Raw genomic sequence first — 19923 nt, 5'->3', positions numbered from 1 at the left:
ACAGGTGAAACACAGTATACAGTGAAGCCTAAGAGGTCAAAACCCTGGGTGTAGCACCTAAGACTTTTCTCCAGAAGCAATCCAATACAATTACACTTGAATCTACCCAGCACTGTCCAGATGCAACATGTTTATAAAAAGCAAGAAAAATCTATTGCAGCTCATTACTCAATCTGTCAGCTTTTAATTATCAGCGAAGTGATAGAAGCTGTTGTCAATCCACAGTTAACTATAAGCTGCTCACCGATGTTCAGCTTTGAGTTACATTGGTACTACTCATCACCCACTTGCTCCAAACATGAACAGCAGAGTGAATTCCAGGAAGTGAGAGTCATCAAGTGTGGCACCAAGGAATCCTAGTAAAAGTGAAGTCAGCGGAGGGGGAGTTTTAGGAGATATACAAAAAGAAGATTGTTGTGGTTGCTGGAAATCCAACATCGCAGTCACAGGACATTACTGCAGGTGTCCCTGAGGACAGTGTTCTTGGCTCTTCAGATGCTTCATTGGTGATCTTCCTTGCATCATAAGGCCAGCTGTGGGGATGCCTATTGAAGATCGCACACTATTCCCTTCCAGTCATATATTCTCAGCCTATGCTTACATGCAGCAAGACAGAAACCACAACCAGGTATGGTCTGATAAGTGGCTAATATCATTTATAGTGTACATCAGTACAGGCCCTTCAGCCCACAATGTTCACCAAATCCTTTAACCTACTCCGAGATCAATCTAACTCTTCCTTCCCACATAGCCCTCAATCTTTCTATCATCCATGTGTCTACCTAAGACTCTCTTAAATCTCCATAATGCATCTGCCTCTACCACTACCCCTGGCGGCACATTCCATGCATCCACCACTCCCCGTGTTTAAAAAAATCCTGCCTCTGACTTCCCCCTTAAACTTTCCCCCTAATACCTTAAAGAATGCTGCCATTTGTTCTGCAAATATCAGACATTAGCCGGCATCAATCATATAGACTTGGCATTCAATTGCTTTACCAGCACCAAGTTCCCCACCACCAATATCCTGGAAGTCACCTTTGACCAGACCAGCTAGATCAGCCACACATGTTAGGTTCACGTTGGGTTTTCAACACTCTTTATTTGATGGAATTTTTTTTAAATTCTGGTTTTGACATTGTGTTATTTCATTACTGTTAACATTTTAAGTGAATGTCCTTGTCTCGCCCACTCTAACATACACGTTTTAACATTATTTTTTTCCTTAAATCCTTCAATTTCCACGTCTTCACCTTGAGCTTTGGTTATACACTAAGCTTCTTCTTGTACAATTTCAACAGCAAGTTTAGAACTTCTTGTACAAAGATTAAATAAAGCCAATATAGCCCTTTGTCAGAATTTATTGAATAAGAACCAATGCTTCTCTTAGTCTAACACATGACTTCACTTAACAGATGTTTTGCTTGTCTGTTGATTTATGATCAACTATTGTCCTTTCAGCAATGGGGCACTTTGACAAGTCCCCTCTGAAAACAATTACCCTTACTGCATTCAAAAGGAGTGGTAACATAGGGTGTGAACCCCTTTAAGACTTGAACCATGTGACTAATTGTCACCACATCTCAATTATTACATTGAGCAGGCTGATTGAAGAGGAGAAACACACAGAAGAGAAATCTCTGTAAGTTCCTTATTTAAAATGCACTTTGTTGCTTTAATTGTTGGGCTATCCCCAATATCAGAGAAGAAATACTGATATAGGCCTTCTAAAACACTTCCCTTTGTTGTTTTTTAAATCCTTATGTCATTCATTTATGTCCATTCATTTCCTTTTGTGTGCAAGGTCTACCTTGAAGTTAAGTGTTAGGACCTCTTCAGTAGGATTTCAATATTACATTTTGTACACAGAACACGAGACAAGCAGAGTTCCACAAGCTAATCTGTTTTTGTAACATTCCAGTTATTCATATACATGGGAGGAGATAAGAATTTGCTATTTCACCTAGCTGATGTTACTCTTCACTTCCTGGCAAGTTTTGAAGCCAAGGCAGAAATGAATCTCTATACTGATGTGATTAATGTTGTTCATAAGCATGGTAGAAACCATTCCATTCCTGTTGTAATTCATTATTAAACAGCTTTCTCACAGATAGGTCTGAATATAAATTGGATAGTGTTGCTCCCATGTTTTAATGACTCTGTGATTGCTCTAGGATCCAATTTGGACATGAGGCATGCACACAACTCTGATTGTAAACACACTCACTATAAACAGCAGTTGCCCTTTGAGTACTGCTTCAGGGAAAACTTAATTCTGTACATTAGGTATAAAAAAAATTCATTCCAGCACTCCTAGCCTTTAAGAAACCCAGAAGCTAACAATTATTGCTTTGAATCAGTGAAAATGACCTCAGAAGTTATTTTCAACTATATCTGCCCAACTCTGGGCAGATACAGTTAAAATTACATAGGTTACTTACCTGATCTGCAGGCACCACAATCTGATGTTTCCCAATCAACTGAGCAGATGGCAAATACATCTGTACAAAGCCAAAAGGGTAATTTTTATGTACTTATGTTGAATTCCCACAACATCATCAGGACCCCAGTGAAATTGAAATTTACATTAAGCAGTCGGTACAGAAAGCTGCAGTAAGTTCCCATCTTGTGAAAATAATGGGAAGGAGCTCCTGGGCAAAAAAAAAGGAATCTTTGTTTATCATTTTTCTAGTTCACAACACTACACAGCCAGTAGCATTTATTGAGGACAGACTTTGGTGCCACAGGGGTTGCTATGCATGTGCAATCTGCAGCCCTGTATGCTAATTTGTGCTAAAACACAGACAAAACTTAAATAGTGGAGCAAGACAGTGCAATCTGACTCCCCCCACCCACCAAAACACGGGGACTGCTACCCCTTTACGTAGCAGAAGTCTGCAAACCTCCTCAGTTTTTTCTCTTACTCATTGATAGATTTGATATTAATTTCCATTTTTATTCATTTTTATTTTAACTTATGCCTTGAGCAATATCCCAGGTTAACTGCAGGTCAGCATGACAGAGGACAATGAATGACATCAGCGGAGCATTAAAATACTGCAGGTAGTACTATCAATGTCCTTCAACGGAACATTGGCTTTAGAACAGGCTATCAACAGTGAGCAATAAAACCTTGAAGATAATGTTGAAACCATTCTGCAGTTTTAAATGGTGTCATCTTTAAACGGATACCAGTGAACCACAGTTTGAAATCCACTTTCATTCTATAATGTTTATATTTTCCAGATTCCCAAAAACTTTTTGCATATGCTCCCCAGGATGCCTTTTTTGTTCTCATGGTATCAATGCATCAAATCAATCATTTTAATTTCCTTAGTGTTACAGTACAAATTTCATGTAATAGGATGCAAGCATCAAATATTAAAAGATGCTCTTTACAAGACTCTTATATCAGAGAACTAATGCTTTTTGTCAACAATTTAGAAGACTTTATTTAACTATTTATAGTCAATGCTATAATGTATATAATTTTAGAATTTTAAATTATTCAATTGCAAAGATATATTGTAATACAATAAGTTGTGATGCATTCACTGTATCAGTGTTATTTAACTTCTTGTTTGACATCCCGTTCATAATGGGCCTACATTTCCTTCAAGTAATCAATGCACAATTCAAATCCACTTCCAAAAAACATGTTACATCCCATTATATTTATGAAACATATTTCAAAGAAGTAAACAAAATCAACATGTATTTCTATTTAACTGACAAAAAAAGGAGCAGAGACATGAATTAATTATTCATCCAGTACGTCTCATTACTAAATATACAACATTGGTTTACCATCTAAATGCTTCATGAAATTTTAGGGTCAGTTATGCAATGTGTGCAGTGGAAGCTGACTATAAGACATTGCAGACTTTCTTAAGTTCCGATTATGTTATATGCCAGAATGGCTATGTTGGGAACATGTTTACTGTTGAGTCAAAAGGTTGTGGACTTGTGCTTTGCATGAGCTCATAACGTATACAGACTCATCAGCATGTCCTGAAGAAAATCACACATAAATGCTGGAGGAACTCAGCCGGTCAGTCAACATGAATAGACAGTCGACATTTCAGGCCGAGACCTTTCTTCAGGGCTGGAAAGGAAGGGAGAGACACCAGAATAAAAAGGTGGGGGGAGGGGATGGAGAGCAGATCAAAAGTGATAGGTGAAGTCAGGTGGGTAGGGAAAGTATAGGGCAGTTGAGGAAGGAATCCGATAGGAGAGGAGAGTAGACCATGGGAGAAAGGAAAGGAGGAGGGGACCCAGGGGAGGTGAGAGAAGAGGTAAGAGGACAAAATGAGGAAGAGGGGAGGGGGAGGGAATTTTTTTTACTGGAAGGAGAAATCGACCCAGACAGAATATGAGGTGTTGCTCCTCCACCCCGAGGGTGGCCTCATCTTGGCACAAGAGGAGGCCACAGACCAACATATCAGAATAGGAATGGGGACGTGAATTAAAGATGTTGGGCCACCGGGAAGTTCCTCGTTTTCTGGATGTAGTGGAGGTGCTCCCCCAAACATAGAACCATAGAAATATTGAAAACCTACAGCACAATACAGGTCCTTTGGCCCACAAGGCTGTGCTGAACATGTCCTTACTTTAGAAATTGCATAGGGTTACCCATAGCCCTCTATTTTTCTAGGCTCCAGGAGTCTCTTAAAAGACCCTATCATATCTGCCTCCACGACCCTTGCCGGCAACCTATTCACACACTCACCACTCTCTGTGTTTTAAAAAAAAAAACCCACAAAAAAAAACCCCCAAAAAAACTTATCTGACATCCCCTCTGTACCTACTTTCAAGCACCTCCCGTGGCAGCCATTTCAGCCCTGGGAAAAAAGCACTCTGACTATCCACATGATCAATGACTCTCATCATCTTATAAACCTCTATAAGGCCACCTCTCATCCTCCGTCGCTCCAAGGATAAAAGGCCGAGTTTACTCAACCTATTCTCATAAGGCATGCTCCCCAAATCCAGGCAACATCCTTGTAAATCTCTTCTGCACACTTCCTATAGTTTCCACATCCTTCCTGTAGTGAGGTGACCAGAATTGATAGTACTCCAAGTGGGGTCTAACCAGGGTCCTATGGGGCTGCAACATTACTCCTTGGCTCTTAAACTCAAGCCTATGGTTGATGAAAGTCAATGCACCATATGCTTTCTTAACCACAGAGTCAATCTGCAGCAGCATTGAGTGTCCTATGGATTCAGACCCCCAAGATCCCTTTGATCCTCCACACTACCAAGAGTCTTACCATTAATACTATATTCTGCCATCACATTTGACCTACCAAAATGAACCAGCTCACACTTATCTCGGTTGAACTCCATCTGCCACTTCTCAGCCAGTTTTGCATCCTATCGATGTCTTGCTGTAACCTCTGACCATCCCTCCACACTATCCACAACACCCCTAACCTTTGTGTCATCAGCAAATTTACTAACCCATCCCTGCACTTCCTCATCCAGGTCATTTATAAAAAATCACAAAGAGAAGGGGTCCCAGAACAGATCCCTGAGGCATTCCACTGGTCATCGACCTCCATGCAGAATATGACCCGTCTACAACCACCCTTTGCCTTCTGTGAGCAAGTCAATTCTGGATCCACAAAGCAATGTCCCCTTGGATCCCATGCCTCCTTACTTTCTCAATAAGCCTTGCATGGGGCACCTTATCAAATGCCTTGCTGAAATCCATATACACTACATCTACTGCTCTACCCTCATCAATGTGTTTAGTCATATTCTCCAAAGAGTTCAATCAGGCTCGTAAGGCATGACCTGCCTTTGACAAAGCCATGCTGACTATTCCTAATCATATTATGCCTCTCCAAGTGTTCATAAATCCTGCCCCTCAGGATATTTTACGTCAACTTACCAACCACTGAGTAAAAAAAGGTGGCATCTTTCAAATGAAGTTAATGTTAAACAGCAGACCATTTGTCAGTGCAAATAAAAGATTCCACAGAATCATTCAAGGTGCAGCTGTGTGATTTTGCAGTCTTCAAAGGCCAACATTTGTTTATTGCCTGTAGAACTTGGCTTTTCACAGAAGCTGTTCCATGCTTGCTTCCAGGCTAACCATTGCTTGTGAAATATCTAAGGGCGAGGCATTAACTGAATTCTTAATTAAAAGCTTGAAACTATCACTGGCAGTACAAGAATCTTTCCCATTGAAAGCTGTCAAAGCACACATTTGCATTTGTGCCTTTCCCTTTCTAGGGATAGTGTACAAAATAGACTCTTGTAGAACATGTCTTTCATAAACTAACTGACTAGCCCTATGTCATCAGAAGTATTTGAGAGTGCAGTTACTTTCCCTTTGGGACATTACAAAATGCCAAATACACAGGTTTGAGATATGGTGTTTGTAATATAATGAAAGTAGCAGCTTCTTTGTGCACCAAAACTCCCAAAGGAGACTTCTTTGCTCATGTTTATCAGAGTAACTTGTGAGTTCAACCACTGCTTATAATCCCAGCAGCCCCTACTCCACTGGCTTGCAAATCTTTCTCTGTAATTGGATATGCACACAGTGGCCGCTTTATTCAGTGCAGGAGTGGAACACGATGTGTTCTGCAGCTGCTGTAGCTCATCCTCTTCAAGTTTTGGCATGTTGTACATTCAGTGATGCTCCTGCACACCACTGTTCTAGCACATGGTTAGTTGAGTTAATGTCACCTTCCTGTCAGCCTGAACTATTCTGGCCGTTCATCTCTGACCTCTCTCATTTAAAAAAAAAAAGCATTTTCGCCATAGAACTGCTGATCACTGGATGTTTTTTCCCCACACCATTCTCTGTTATCTTCTGACATTGTTGTGTGTGGAAAAAGTTTCTGAAATACTTCTGTCTGGCATCAACAATTAAAGTCACTTATAAAACATTTCCTCCCCATTCTAATGTTTGGACTGAACAACAACTGAACCTCTAGACCAGGGGCTGTCAACCTTTTTAATCCCATGGACCCCTACCATTAACAAGGGGTCCTTGAACCCAGGTTGGGAACCCCTGCTTTAGACCATGTTTACGTGTTTTTTTATGCGTTGAGTAGCTGCTGCATGATTGGCTGAATAGATATTTGCATTCATGAGCAAGTATACTTAATAAACGGCCACTGAGTGTGTCCAATTCTCTCTCATTACATCTGTGGCATTGGATTTCCAGAATCCATCAACATGCTGCAGTCTTTAATGTCACTCTCACTTTGCTCCCTCTTTACTTCCGGCAGTTTTTCACTTCACTTACAAGGAACTGTCCACTCTATTCAGATCCTTCCCCTAACAAATCTCTCATTATCCTTTTCTATTCTAAAGAAATATCACTTCGAATGTATGTTAGAAACTGTTGTCTAATCACAAGGAAGCATTCTCATTATTCTTTTCTTTGCTGACCCTTTCTAATACTGTCACACCCTCCTGAACAACCTTGCCCTCAACATCTGTAAGACCAAGAATTGTTTTTGGACTTCAAGACGGAAAGTCGTAAGAACACACCCCCCCACACACACCCACACACACCCCACACACCCCCACACACACCCCACACACCCCCCACACACCCCACACACCCTCACACCCCCCCCACACACCCCCCCACACCCCCCCACCCCCCCACACACACCCCACCCCCCCCCACACACCCCCCACACCCCCCCACCCCCCCCACCCCCCACACCCCCCACACCCCCACACCCCCCACACACCCCCAACACACCCCCCACACACCCCCCACACACCCCCCACCCCCCACACACCCCCCACACACCCCCCACACACACCCCCACACCCCCACCCCCCACACACCCCCCACCAACCCCCAACACACACCCCCACACACACCCCCCCACACACCCCCCACACACCCACACACCCCCACACCCCCCACACACACCCCCACACCCCCCACACCCCCACACCCCCCACACCCCCACACACCCCCCCACACCCCCACACACCCCCACACACACCCCCACACACCCCACACACACACCCCCTCACACACACCCCCCCCACACCCCCCCACACCCCCCCACACCCCCCACACACACCCCACCCCCCACACACCCCCCACACCCCCCACACACCCTCACACCCCCCACACACCTCCCACACACCCCCCCACAACCCCCCACACCCCCCACACCCCCCACACACACCCCACACACCCCCACACACACCCCACACACCCCCCCACACACACCCCCACACACACCCACACACACCCCCACACACACCCCCACACACACCCCCCCCACACACACACACCCACACACACACCCCCTCACACACACCCCCCACACCCCCCCCACACCCCCCCACACCCCCCCACACACACCCCACACCCCCACACACACCCCCCACACCCCTCACACACACACCCCCCCACACCCCCCACACCCCACACACCCCCCACACCCCACACACCCCCCCACCCCACACCCCCCCCCCCACCCCACACACCCCCCCACCCCACACACCCCTCACACACACACCCCCTCACACACACACCCCCTCACACACACCCCCCCACACACACACCCACTCTCACACCCCACACACACCCGTCCTCATCGAGTAGTCAGCAGTAGAAGAGGTGAAGAGCTTCAAGTTTCCTGCGAGTCTTCATCTCAGGGGATCTATCCTGGGCTCAATGTAGTGATGCAATCATGAAGAAGGCACTTCATTAGCAGTTTGAGGAGATTTGGTATGTCACCAAAGACTCCAGCAAATTTCTACAAGGGTGCTGTGGAGAGCATTCTAACTGATTGCATCACCACCTGGTTTGGAGCTCCAATGCTCTGGACTGAATAAAGCTATAGAGGGTTGTAGTCTCAGCCAGTTCAACATGGCACCAGTTTCCCCCACCATCAAGTTCATGGTCAAAATGTGGGGCCTCAAGAAGGCAGCATTCATCATTTTCACCTTTCAGGGCAGAGCTTCTTCTTATTACTACAATCAGGGAGGATGTGGTGTCGCACACTCAAAGCTTCTTCCCCTCTGGTCTATGAACATTATCTCACTAGTTTGCTCTCTTTTTGCACTTTATAGACTTATTGTAACTTATGGTAGTTTGATGTAAACAAATTTTACAGCACATATCAGTGATACTAATGTGGCCAAAATAAACACAGTATTGCACTTAAGGCCAGTCTATGTAGCATAACGTGTCACTATAACGTACCCGCTTCTTATGCACTATCCCAGCTGAAAAAGCCCCATATAATAATATATACCTTATTAACCACTTTCTTTATCTACCCTGCCTCTGTCAATGCTTTGTGCATGAATACCTTCAAGTCTCTCTGAACCTTTTTAAAAAATAAACCTTTTAGAACAGCATTCTATTAGATCTTCTCATTTAACCCATCAAATTGCATTAAATCTCTTCAGCTTTGTGTTGGTCGTTTCCATCAGCTTATTGATATTGTGATGCAATTTGTTAATATTCTGTTCACTGTTGGCAATACTGCCACCTTTTGTGTCAGTTTTAGAAATTATAGATTTCACTCCTGAATCATAATTGTTTTCTCTTCCAGAGAAATATGTCAATAATTTGCTTGCTTTTGAGGAGTACAACTTCATCAGGTGTTGATTTCAACCACTTCCAAGTTATGGGTGTTGTAATAATAAATTGGAAAAATGGATGAAACAGTTAATCCATTTTAATGTTGATAACATTTAATTTAAGGGGTTATTTTTGACTAGTGAAATCAGAAAGGTGCCTTAAGTCGAGATGAAGGGTCTCGATTTGAAGTGTGGATTGTCCATTTCTCTCCGCTGATGCAGGCTGACGTGTTGAGTTCTTCCAGCAGCTGGTTGTTGCTGCAGATTCCCGCATCTGCAGTCTGTTGTACTCTGAAATGCTGTATTTTTTTAACTGGAATATAACACTGGGATAACAGCTCAACCCTTTGCAATCATTGGATAGGAAAATTTTACTTATTCTAAGGGAGATATAAAATCAAGTGAGATACATAGCCACCAGCCAAATAACTGTCACCCATTTTATATTATTACACAATCTTTCCCATGCATGTGCTTTCAAAAAAAGGTCTCAGTATGCATCTCAGTGGTGTCCCACTGAATGTTTTATGCTGTTGATACTAAATATTTTATTGTCTCGCATACTGTGGCCCTTGTGGCTTCATTTGGAATCTCTAAATGAAGACTAAAATATTTGTCCTGGCTTCACCTCGCTTTCAAATGAGATGAAAGTCAAGTGTATATTGGATTAATACAGCATCTTGAAATAAATATCATTTCAGGATTTACATAATAAACAGAAATACACCCAAGACACTTATTATAATCTTTGAGGTGTAAAATTTATGAAGTGGCTTCATTTTGGACAGCAGAGATAGTTCAAAATTGCGGCAAAAACTGGATTAGAATTAGAACACTATTAGAAGTAATGTATTGACATAAATTAGTCCCAAATAAAATCAATAAAAATGAAGGACTGACTATATTAGTTACTTTAAGTATTTTTCCTGTTGCAGGCTGTACTCGAGTCCAAAATTTTATCTTCCTTTTGCAACTGTAGCTACAATTATGATTTTTTTTCCCTGTGTACTCTTCAGCTATGGATCCAAAGAATTGTTTTGCATTTATTCATGTTCACTGTGAACAAATTAGACTGCTCAATTCTTTCCGCTTTTACCCTTATCCAATATACAGAGTGAAACTTTCACCACAGCTATCACAGATCAGAGTGAAGAAAGAATGGTTTTATAATTCATCATGTTAGCCTGGCCACCTGCTTCAACTGTGGATTCATTTCAAGAAATATATATCTATTGTCAGAAGGTATCACCAATAATATTTTGATCTGAGTTGTAAACATAGAAAACCTACAGCACAAAGCTGTGCCGAACATGTCCTTACCTCAGAACTACCGAGGCTTACCCATAGCCGTCTATTTTTCTAAGCTCCACGTACTAATCCAAGGAGTCTCTTAAAAGACCCTATCATATCCGCCTCCACCACTGTCGCCAGCAGCCGATTCCACGCACTCACCACCACTCTCTGCGTTTATATATAAAAAAAGAATTACCCCTGACATCTCCTCTGTACCTACTAAAGCACCTTAAAACTATGGCCTCTCATGCTAGCCATTTCAGCCCTGGGAAAAAACCTCTGACTATCCACACAATCAATGACTCTCATTATCTTGTACACCTGTATCAGGTCACCTCTCATCCTCCGTCGCTCCAAGGAGAAAAGCCTGAGTTCACTCAACCTATTCTCATAAGTTATGCTCCCCAATCCAGGCAACATCCTTGTAAATCTCTTCTGCACCTATGTATAGTTTCCACATCCTTCCTGTAGTGAGGTGACCAGAACTGAGCAGTTCTCCAAGTGGGGTCTGACCAGGGTCCTATGTGGCTGCAACATTACCTCTCAGCTCCTAAACTCAATCCCATGACTGATGAAGGCTGATGCACCTTATGCTTTTTTAACCACAGAGGCAACCTATGCAGCAGCTTTGAGTGTCCGACATGCGGATAATTTTCAGCTCATCAAGAGCATCAAGTTACAGAAGACCTGATTAGAGAGAATGTGCTGAACCCAGCCCACTGCCACCCCTGGTCCCTGTATTTCCATATTCACCTGGGCCAGAGGTAGAAGGCAAACTTTGTTGCTGCTCTGTGCCCATAAGTCAGGAGGCAAAGTCCAAATGCTAGCTTGTCTCCAGGGGATGTATTATGAAGATCCTGCTTTAACCTTTGAACTTTTAAGCTCTGACATTAAGTTCTTCTGTCTTGTCTTGAAACTGATTTTAAATGTCCGAGTACTTGAAAAGTTATTGAAATAAAAATAAATAAAAATATAAAATCATCAAAAAATAAAATTGTAATGAATGTAAATAAAAACTTAAAAGTTAAACTATAATAAAATAATTTAGAAAGTAATTTATCTCCCACTTTGCCTCTTAATCCACACACCCAGGATGTCTCTTTTAAATCAGCAGGGTGCTGATTTAAATCAGTAGCATATCGGTCCTGACGCAGTAGCTGAGTTATATATTCCCTGTGCAATGCTCAGAAAGACTGGAATTTACCACTGGATTCCAGACACGGAATATTTTGGCATATACAGTGTCATCTGTCACAGTGTGTCCTGGAATTACAGCACATACCTTAAGTCCAGGACTCACTTCTGTTCTGAATACAAGTATTCTCCTTGGAACCATAAGACACAAGCAGCAAGATTTATCCAGTTATTTTCCGAATCGTCAGACGCTTATTATACGTAGTTTGGCCAACTTCTGTGAAGTAACGACCCATTCATTTGTTTAGGCCAATTGATTAGTTCAATCTTGTAAAGTAATAAGTATTAATAACTTCTAATGCAACTATGATTTTTGAGATTATTTTCTTTCAGTAATTTGTATTTCCTATTTGTCCATTGCAATTTTTTTTTACTTAGTTGAATGAATGTATTAAATAACTTAAGCTGGAATTGCTATACTCCGTTCATGTTGCTTTTGGATGGTTTAAAATTTTAAGTGTATATGTGGTTAGCATCCCTAGACTGTTGAATGCAATGGTCTGGTAAATTAGTTTTCTTGTACAAGTTCAGAAACCAAGGCAGAAAAGAAACAGCAGTTGATGTCCAGTCATTTTCCTGAAGTAATCATGAAACTACATGCATGCAAGATGTTATTTAATTCCTTATCATATATTGGCACCTGGCATATCATAAATTTTAATTAATTAGTCATGAATCAATTAGTCTTTTTGTAGAAATTTAGCGGAACATGGTAGCAGCTTAATACATGAATAGAGAATGGAGTAAGGTTGAATTTAGAGCAACACACACAAATCGGTGGAGGAACTCAGCAGGTCAGGCAGCATCTATGGAGGGAAATGAACAGATGACATTTTGGACTGAGACCTTTTTATCAGGATGGAAAAGAATGTGGGGGGAGAAGCCAGAATAACAGAGTGGGAGAGGGGAGGAGCTCGAGCTGGTGGTTGATCCTTGTGAGGGAGAAAGATAGGTGGGTGGGGGAGGGATTGAAGTGGCAATGATATGAGAGGCTGGGAGGTGATGAGGCAACCAGATGGAATCTGATAGGAGCGGACAAAACATGGAATAGAGGTTGTGAACTGGGAGAGGAGATGAGCAGGTTGGGAGGGCAGGTATGTTTTTGAATTTTCAAATTTGGTGGAGATGTTAAATATGTGATAACAGATCAATAGTCTGTTATGTATTTTGATGTACGGTCCCATTAGCTTCATTCAACTACTCAAGAAAATTACACAATAAAATTACAGAGAATAAATTTTCCTGACTTCAGAACATGTGAAAGAACATTAGGAAGGATTATCAAAGGCAGCTGATCAAAGCCATCTCTCAGTTGGTCCAATTTGCTTCCATAAATTGGATATCCATGATGTTTGAGATTTATTTTCTTCAGGGAACTTAACTAAAAGCATGTTTGATACAGAAACAGAGAACATAGCTTTATGTTCATGCCAGCTTTGACAATAAAATTTTCAGCCATGAGAAGTATATTTTCCATTGGTCTGTACACTGCAATTTTCTTACAGTGTCAATTTTCTTATAGTCGAATGCATGAAAGCAGAATCAGAATTACTGTCCTCAGATACCATTTGATTGCTGATCAAGGCTTAGATCTCTAACTCCAAGAATGGCCAGTGATGGTGAAATTACCCTCTGAATGAATCAGCAGAATCAGAATAGTAGGAAATGCTTGAAACCAGGGTTGGTGCCAGAATGCTGAAAGATTACCAAAGCGATAGATTGCCTGACAACAAAACCCTTGGCTTGAAAAATTCCAAAGGCATCAATTAGCATTTAGAGTGGAACAGATTAATAAAGGCCATTCAGCACAGAATCATTAATGAGAGCCATGTTTAACTTAACTGAACTTTTTTGAACGAAGAAGATCAAGGAGGTATCTGAGTATTAGCATCAGACAAAATCCACATGAAAGAAGTTGAAGTTCATGGGACGCAAGGGTAATCGTACATTGGCTTAAAAGTTGTCACTGTGGCAGAAAGCAGAGGATAATTGACTAGCATTTCAGCGACTTGAGAGCTGGATGTCGTGGGATTCTGCTGAAGGCCTTTTTCTTTCTGTTGAATGTGTATATGTATGGACATTAAAAGTAGAGACCGTATATGGAAACATGCCAATAATGACAAAACTGGCAGCATGGATAATGGTGAGGAAGGCAAATTGGAGTTTGCAGGAAGAGATCAAATTGTTAGTTATGGATTTAAAGTGGCAAATGGAATTCATTCTTGAGAAATGGGAGGCAAAACATTTTGGGGAAGGCAAACAATAAACTATGAACGGCAGATGAGAAGTGTAGATGAACCAAAAGATCTTGGAGTGCATGTTCATAGATCCCAAAAGATCACACAAGTAAGATATGATTACTTTGAAGAGGATGTGAAGGAGAGTTACAAGGACATTGCCTAACTTGAAGAATATTTGTTAAGAGGAGAAACATTGAAGTATGTGCACTTTTTTTTTGGATCAAAGTAGACAGTAGGGAAATTTAAAAAAACAAACATGAGGAAATCTGCAGATGCTGGAAATTCAAGCAACACACACAAAATGCTGGTGGAACGCAGCAGGCCAGGCATCATCTATAGGAAACACAAAGTACACTGCAGATGCTGTGGTCAAATCAAGATGTACAAAAAAGCTGGATGAACTCAGCAGGTCGGGCAGCATCCGTTGAAAGGAGCAGTCAACGTTTCGGGTCGAGACCCTTTGTCAGGACTAAAGAAAAAGGGGGCAGGGGCCCCATAAAGAAGGTGGGGGGAGGCGAATGTTCCAGATGAAAAACCAATCAGAGGAAAGATAAAGATGGAGGAGGGGAAGCAGGGAGGGGATAAGCAGGAGAGGTGAAGAAGGGATCTAAGGGGTAGTAGAAGAAGGCAGAGTCATGAGAAGTGATAGGCAGCTAGAAGAGGAGACAGAGTGAAAGTGGGATGGAGGGAGGGAGAGGGAGGGAACTACCAGAAGTTGGAGAATTTGATGTTCATACCAAGGGGCTGGAGACTACCCAAACGGTATATGAGATGTTGTTCCTCTGACCGAAGTTTGGCCTCATCATGGCAGTAGAGGAGGCCATGTATGGACATATCCGAATGGGAATGTGAAGCAGAGTTGAAGTGAGTGGCAACCGGGAGATCCTGTCTGTTGTGACGGACGGAGCATAGGTGCTTGATGAAGCGGTCCCCCAATCTGCGTTGGGTCTCGCTGATGTAGAGGAGGCCGCACCGGGAGCACCGGATGCAATAGATTATCCCAACAGACTCACAAGTGAAGTGTTGCCTCACCTGGAAGGACTGTTTGGGGCCCTGAATGGTGGTAAGAGATGAAGTGTAGGGACAGGTGTAGCACTTATGCTTGCAGAGATCAGTGCCAGGTGGGAGTTCTGTGGGGAGGGACATGTGGACCAGGCAGTCGCGGAGGGAATGATCCATGCGAAAAGCAGAGAGGGGTAGAGAGGGAAAGATGTGCTTAGTGGTGGGGTCCTGTTGAAGGTAGCGGAAGTTGCGGAGGATAATATGCTGCATCTGGAGGCTGGTGGGATGATAGGTGAGGACAAGGGGGACACGGTCCCTGTTGTGGTGACAGGAGGATGGGGTGAGGGCCGAAGTGCGGGAAATGGAGGAGATGCGGGTGAGGACATCATTGATGATGGCAGAAGGGAAACCATGATTCTTAAAGAAAGAGGACATTTGGGATATCCTGGAATGGAAAGCCTCATCCTTGGAGCAGATGCGGTGGAGACGGAGGAACTGGGAATAGGAAATAGCATTTTTACATTTGGCAGGGTGGGAATCTATAGGAAGAAGTACAGTTGCCATTTTGGGCCGAGACCCTTCGTCAGGACTAACTGAAAGAAGAGATAGAGATTTGAAAGGGGGAGAGGGAAGGGGAGATCTGAAATGATAGAAGAAGACACGCGGGGGAGGGGTGAAGCTAAGAGCTGGAAAGTTGATTGGCAAAAGGGATACACAGCTGGAGAAGGGAAAGGATCATGGGACAGGAGGCCTAGGGTGAAAGAAAGGGGGAGGGGGAGCACCAGAGGGAGATGGAGAGCAGGCAAGGAGTGATTGTGAGAGGGACAGAAAGAGAAAAAAGAGAGAAAAGGAGGAAATAATAAATAAATAAAGGATGGGGTAAGAAGGGGAGGGGGCATTAATGGAAGTTAGAGAAATCATTGTTCATGCCATCAGGTTGGAGGCTACCCAGACAGAATATAAGGTGTTGTTCCTCCAATTTGAGTGTGGCTTCATCTTGACAGCAGAGGAGGCCATGGATAGACATATCACAATGGGAATGGGACGTAGAATTAAAATATGTGGCCACTGGGAGATCCTGCTTTCCCTGACAGACAGTGTAGGTGTTTAGAGAAACCCGACGCAGACTGGGAGACCATTTAGTCCTTCCCATGATCCTCTCCCTTCTCCAGCTGTGTATCCCTTTGCCAATCAACTTTCCAGCTCTTAGCTTCATCCCTCCCCCTCCTGTCTTCTCCTATAATTTTGGATCTGCCCCTCCTGCTCCCACTTTCAAATCTCTTACTATCTCTTCTTTCAGTTAGTCCTGACAAAGGGTCTTGGCCCGAAACGTCGACTGTTCTTCTTCCTATAGACACTGCCTGGCTTGCTGTGTTCCACCAGCATTTTGAGTGTGGAAATTTAATTGTTTTGCATATTATACAAAGGCCTAGAGAGGGTGAATAAGAATGAGGACACCAGAGACTGCAGATGCTGGAACCTAAAGCAAAAACAAAAGCTGGAAAAAAAATTAGTCAGTTTTGCTCTTGCTCCATCCCTTCCCCTCATCTCTTTTTACTGGCTATTTTCCCTCTACTCTTTCAGATAAAAAAAGACATTTAATATCCATTTCTCTACAGATGTTGCCTGACTTGCTCAATTTTCCCAGTAGTTTGTTTTTATTTAAATATCAGAACTATCTATTTCAAATAGAGTAAGCAGTAACTGGGAATTGTAGTTACTTAATAGCAGGATAAAAGAAAAGTAAATAAAATATATTCCATTCATTGATAGGTGTGGAACTCAATGCCTGAAGAGATTGTGGAGTCAGAAATCCTCAACATAGCTTTCTGAAGCTAAAAGTTGTGCTATGGATCAGCAGCTGGGAAGTGGAGTTAAGCTAGTTATTTTTGGATAGGTTAGATAAACTGGGCCTGATAACTTCATCTGTGCTGTGAATGGCACAATTCTACTAACTGGGTAAATAAGAAACAAGTAATCTGAAAAGTGCTATGGAGTTCTTTGTGCCCAGGTATGTGGCAATGAGCAACTGATCACAGAATGCTAACCAACTACAAACATTATTTTGCTAAAAACAAATAATGCAAGCCAACCAGGAACTATTTAATCTAATTATGTTTAATCCAAATTGTAGAACAAATGATGATTAGCATGTACAGGGACTCCTAGTGTTATGGAAGATCTGACTTAATGAAAATGCTTTCATTAATGCTTTATCAGCCTCTGAAAAAACAGATTGGAGTATTTACATCAAGTTTAATGGATACATTATAGGTAGGTATAGAAACCGGACATAGAAAGGCTGAAAGCACATAGTCTTTTTTCCAGAGAAGGCACAGGATTAAGATTAGATTTAAAAGTGCAATCAGAGACATCTTCTGATACAAATGTGGTGCATATTTGGAATTGCAGTGACTAGGTCTCTGTGGCTCTGAAGAGAAGCAGGGAGGAGTGCATAGGGGTTTCCATAGTTGGAGGAGCAGAAGATCCTCACTGTCCAGGCCACGCTCTTTTCTCACTGCTGTAGAAGGTACAACAGACTCAGAGCTCGCACCACCAGGTTCAAAAACAGTTACCACCCCTCAACCGTCAGGCTCTTGAACAAAAGGGGATAGCTACTCTCATTTAATGACTCTTTTCTCCAGTTACTTTGAACTTTGTTCTATGACTTAACAGACCGCAATGCTTTGCTTTTCATCTTATGCAATAGCAGTCTTTGTACTTGTTTTACAATTTTTATTTTAATGGTAACAATCTCAACGTTAAACAATCATCACACCAATTCTTGTACATAAGACCTTCAGACATAGGAGCAGTGTTAGACCAATCAGCCCATCAAGTCTGATTCGCTCGATGCATCGCAATGTTTGAAGCTCAGATACAAGTTATCAGCTTTGAGCTTGAGTTCCACAAGCAACCAACATTTGCTGCAACATGGTCACCAGGAACCACAACGAGGTCCACCAGCTCCCACATCGTGCAGCTGCAACACATCATCTGATCCTGCATCCCTTCTCTATTTAGTTAGTTGTAATTTGGTGCATTGTTAAGTAACTAATATTAGTAGACCTCAGACTCTACACTTGTGCACTCTGGGGCCCCACGCTCAGCCTCTCCTTGCAGAAGCCTCAGTTCCCCACTCTAACTCTGTTCACTCAAAAAGTAGCCACTTTGCTTATACCTAACTTTTTGTTGGCTCTTGCCAATTTCCTAATAACCCAATCAATCTCAACTGGAGCAGTAAGTCTCAATGCGCTCTGCTCGCTTTTTAAATCTGGTGCTCCTCACCACATCCTGTGATCTCAAGATAAGCAGAAAGCCCTACCTGATTTGATCTCCCAAACATGCAATTTCTCACATTTATCTGTATTAAAAGACATTTGCCAATCCCCTGCCCACATATTGTACCTAGCTGATCAAGATAACCCTGTAAATTTTCATAACCTTCTGTGACATCTACAATACCACCTATTTTAGAATCATCCACAAACTTATCAATCATGCCTTTTACATTCATGTTCAAATTGTTCATATAAATGACAAATAATGAAGATTCCAGTACCAACAACTATGGCACACCACCAGACAGTTTCTCCAGTATGAGAAGCAACTTTCAATCATCATCACACACAAAATGCTGGTGGAATGCAGCAGGCCAGGCAGCATCTATAGGGAGAAGCGCTGTCGACGTTTCGGGCCGAGACCCTTCGTCAGGACCTGACGACAAAACAACATAATTTGCCCTATCCTCATCTACCCTTCTGGTTTCTGTTGTGTATTTAACATTTCAGTAATATTTAAGTAATATTGTAAATATATTTATGATTAAGCATTTTGTTGTTTACATAGTGCATTGCAGGTTATATGTAAAGGACATGCATTATTACATCACAATGTCATACATACATGCCTCTCTTAAAGTAAAACTAAAGTTAGACTCATATTCTGGACTCTCTTGATTTTCTTCCCATTAGTTTTATACTTTGGAGTTGCAAAATGTAGCAGTGGCGGTGAGGTTTTAAACTAAACACAAGACAACTACCTACCTGTTGAAGCGCAGTGAGACATGCGTTTTTAAAAAAACACAGCGAGACGTTCAAGTTTTAAAAAAGAACAGCACACTTTCTTCACAAGGGAAAAAGATGTTAGAGATTTTTTTTAAAAGGCAAAAAATGGAAGAATTCATGGGTTCATAAACAATGAGTACCAGGTGATAATTTTTTTAAAAAGAGCAAAAACTGCTGGCGACATTGAAAAGATAGACACAAGGTAACAGGATTTTGTAGACTGAATGGATTGAACAGTATTTTGAAGCAAATGAAATGGTCAATGAGAAGCAAGTACCAGTTTTGCTGAGTGTATTGGATTTAGAGGCAAACAGTTTGCTTAGAAGTTTACGTACACGACGCTGGAAGAACTCAGCAGGTCGGGCAGCATTTGTGAGAAAAGAGTAGCCAATGTTTCGGGCCGAGACCCTTCATCAGGAATGGGGGGGGAAGAGAGGGCCGAAGCCCAGTAATAGATATAGGGGAGGGGGAAGGGCTAGAGGTGCCAGGTGGAGAACCAATCAGAGGAAGGATAAAGGGGGAGGGGATAAGCATGAAAGAACTGTAGA

General features: G+C 42.3%; 1 protein-coding gene across 3 annotated transcripts in view; it reads left to right on the top strand.

Annotated features, from left to right (window-relative positions):
- The first annotated feature begins 1531 nt into the window (after positions 1–1531).
- The window catches only part of LOC140725053 (uncharacterized), a 65442-nt gene continuing 47050 nt past the window's right edge, over positions 1532–19923 (top strand). For 2 of the 3 annotated variants that reach the window (XM_073040014.1, XM_073040015.1), the window contains exon 1: positions 1532–1642. The gene's annotated coding sequence lies outside the window, so the exon portion shown is untranslated. The remainder of the gene's footprint in view (positions 1643–19923) is intronic. The other variant, XM_073040016.1, reaches the window with a different exon arrangement.

This window comes from Hemitrygon akajei, chromosome 3 (assembly GCF_048418815.1).
Source record: "Hemitrygon akajei chromosome 3, sHemAka1.3, whole genome shotgun sequence".
In the NCBI taxonomy this organism is placed as follows: domain Eukaryota; kingdom Metazoa; phylum Chordata; class Chondrichthyes; order Myliobatiformes; family Dasyatidae; genus Hemitrygon; species Hemitrygon akajei.
This window is presented reverse-complemented; position numbering and strand designations above follow the sequence as displayed.